The following is a 3,527-nucleotide window of genomic DNA, read 5'->3' as shown; positions in this document are numbered from 1 at the left end:
GTATACTACATGTATATTTCATAACTTCCCGGTGGTACATTATTAATTTTCATTGGCATTTGACGGGCTAAGTGAAGGTCCGGTGGCAAGTATGAAAAAAACTGAAAAAGGTTAGCAACTCACTACGATGCCTCAGATTTTATGAATTGCTACATAATCGAGCTTCAGGAAAGGCACTGGAAGGCGACGAAATATTTAGAGCTTCCTCAAAAATCATACAAAAAGAAAAAGGAGAATTTTAGTTCTCGACCGTGACAGGACTCGAACCTGCAATCTTCGGATCCGAAGTCCGACGCCTTATCCATTAGGCCACACGGCCCTATAGGGTGCACTAAAATGTTTTGATTTAAGTCCATTTAGAAGACCTGTGACCTAAACGTTCTAAAGGATTGAAACGAAGTGATGGAGCTCTACGTCACACAGAAGGATGAGATGAGACGCTTATGTTACACTGATGATTTATGTCACCAGAACCAGATCACAGTAAATACTCACGGTCACGCTATCTATTCCCCCCCGCCCTCTCTGTCTCTCTCTCTCTCTCTCTCTCTCTGTCTGTCTGTCTGTCTGTCTGTCTGTCTGTCTGTCTGTCTGTCTGTCTGTCTGTCTGTCTGTCTGTCTGTCTGTCTGTCTGTCTGTCTGTCTGTCTGTCTGTCTGTCTCTCTCTCTCTCTCTCTCTCTCTCTCTCTCTCTCTCTCTCTCTCTCTCTCTCTCTCTCTCTCTCTCTCTCTCTCTCAAGCTATCTGAGACCCGAACACCCACACACTTGCTTAGAAACAGAGCCTCACGCCCTTGCAGCACCCGTATGCCGCCGCACGCCCACCGCTGCACGCAACACGCACACGCTTGCATGGTCACGCACGAGCGATAATTTTGTTCGGTAAATAAATTGACGAGGAGGAGGAGCAAGAGGAAGAGGCGCGCTCTCTCTCTCTCTCTCTCTCTCTCTCTCTCTCTCTCTCTCTCTCTCTCTCTCTCTCTCTCTCTCTCTCTCTCTCTCATAGTTTCTTAATACAGCCTCCCGCCATCACACCCACTGCTCAGCCCTTCCCTTCATCCATTACTCCGCCCTTTCAACAGGCCTCTTTCCTTTCCCTCTTCTCTTCTAAGCCTTACCGAATTTTCCTCTCCCTCCCTCCTAGCTCCATCATACACTAGTTTCCCCAGCCACAGCATCCATCCTCCCTCGGCCCCGTCCCTCCTGCTGGTACTTCCTCACCAGAGCTTCCTCGTCCGGGCAACAGCTGGCGTTAATTGAGCCCCACACTAAGCCATTAAAGTGACCACCATCCCCATAAGAAACAGCGGCTCTGGAGGAAAGAAGTGGGAGGTGAGTGAGTGATCTTTGTAGGAGGGAGGGAGGACAGAAGAGAGAGAGCCACAGCCACACAAACACAGCCTGCCCATGTACACTACAGAGCACACAGACAGTATTAAATTTCACGCCAACTGGACGCAATGATTCTAAAATCCATAATAATTTAATCGATTCCGCGTCCGTTGCTCCAATGCACGAGTTGAGTCACAGAATGGCTAACATAATCGTAACATTTTCCGCTCCCTGCCTTAATGGACAACGGGACTCAGAGACACGGCTAAGCCTTGCGTGGCATAAGTGTTCACTGTGACGGAACACAACACAGGAGCTCAGGGGCAATATTATGTAGGTCAGATATGCGTATTTGTAAAGAGAGGATATTCTCTTTTTGATATTGATGTAAATTTTTTTTGTTATTTTTTTTTTGTCATGAGAGGATAATTATAATCTTACATCAGTTTGTACGAGGAAAATTTGCTTTGCCGCACCAATTATTTGTTTATTAATTAATTAATTTATTTATTTAGTTATTATTATTATCATTATTTATTGTTATTTTTTTCTTTCTTTGAGTAGAATGTTTTCTGTTTGTTGAAATTACCAATCTTGCAAATACGCATTTTGCCTCAACCCTACAAAAATAACTGGTAAATAAACGGATAGATAAATAAATAAATAAACCAAGTAACTAAATATGTAAGCATCAACAGAAAATAATTTAGCCAACCATATTACAGTGATTAAATAAAGAAATAACTAAATGCATTTTAGTGTACTATTAAATGATTCAGCAAAAATAAATAGATAAAAGAGTAATGCGTTACGTAAAAGCTGTAATTACTTCAGGCTTTTATATTAATACTATTATTTTTCAGTTGCCTATTCGATATATGATCTATTAATAACGGTGACAAAAAAGTGAATGTCCATTACCAATAACAAAAATTCTAAACAAAAAAAAACATTATTGCGCAAATCCATTTCGCTTATTGACGTTTTATTTTATTAATTTGAAAATGCACACATTCCAGGCGAAAGAGTACACCTGCATCCCCGCAGAGCCAGGGCACGGCGATAGGGGGACGGGAGGGGGAGGGGGAGGGGGAGGGGCTGGGGCTGGGAGAGGAGGGGGAGGGGCGGGTACTGGGAGAGGAGGAGGAGGGTACCACTGCAACACGGCAATGACTTATCATACATTTGGGTGTAAGTGATCGCGGCGCCTTGATGCCTGAAGGACTGAGAGATGAGGCCTGCAGGGTGTCATCAACTCCTTACTGTTTTTTTTTTTTTTTTAGTGTACGTAGGAGGGACACTGGCCTAGGACAACACTGAGGTGCAAAGAAGAACCCAAGGAACTAAGAGACCCTAACTGGACAATTCTACCAGTGCTCGATTCCGCTTCTCCCTTATTCCATTATCAGGTGTCCTCAGCTTGTCCATCCCTACCTGGTCTTAATACCCTTGTCTACCTGCCTCTACTTTCCATTCCATCCACATAATAACCCAACCAATGTCTGACTCCAGTAACATCCCGCCAGATACTCTCACCTGTCTCTAATTATCTCACCGTTCTCTACTTGTCCCTCTTTCACCAAACTTTTTGCTTTATCTGCTTTCTCTTCCATGACCGCTCTAGTAGATCCTTTCGCCTGTCTTTAAATATTATAGCACCAACAACTTCCTGTTCCTTCTTCACCACATCCTTGCCTCCCATGCCATCCTCAACCCTACCTGTATCTTTCATCCTCACCTTCATTCCTTTTCACCTTCATTTCCTACTCTATCGTCTCCCCTTTTCTGTCCCTACTTATAACACCCACGACTACTTTTCTTGCCTCAAAGCACCCCTGCCTTCCTTGTTATCCTCAAAATTCCTTTTCATCTCTCTTTACTTTACAATAAACTCTTTTGTATATCCCTGCTTATAATACCCACAACTACTTTCCCTGCCTCACTACACCTGTGCCTCCCCTCTGCCTTCCCCCGCCTCCCTACCCGCTACTCGCCAGCCTCCTCACGGGGACAAGGGGCGAGAGGCAGGTTCGCGCGGTCTTCCTGCATGTCGAGTTGGATCTTAATTTAGGTTTTATGAGGGAGTGGCCTCGACAGGGGTGGTGGGGATGTAGTTAAAAGCCGTCGTTTGGAAGGGATTCATAAAAAGCGGTCATAAGCCAGAGTTACCGCGGCCTGAGGCTCCCTCGGCGCTAAC

The 3,527-nt window shown here is 44.7% G+C and overlaps 1 non-coding gene across 1 annotated transcript; it reads right to left on the bottom strand.

The window, feature by feature from the left end:
* Positions 1 to 246: 246 nt before the first annotated feature.
* On the bottom strand, positions 247 to 319 carry Trnar-ucg (transfer RNA arginine (anticodon UCG)). The gene has a single exon. It is a non-coding gene; the product is annotated as a tRNA-Arg (tRNA).
* Positions 320 to 3,527: the final 3,208 nt, after the last annotated feature.

Source organism: Scylla paramamosain, chromosome 12 (genome assembly GCF_035594125.1).
Source record: "Scylla paramamosain isolate STU-SP2022 chromosome 12, ASM3559412v1, whole genome shotgun sequence".
In the NCBI taxonomy this organism is placed as follows: domain Eukaryota; kingdom Metazoa; phylum Arthropoda; class Malacostraca; order Decapoda; family Portunidae; genus Scylla; species Scylla paramamosain.
This window is presented reverse-complemented; position numbering and strand designations above follow the sequence as displayed.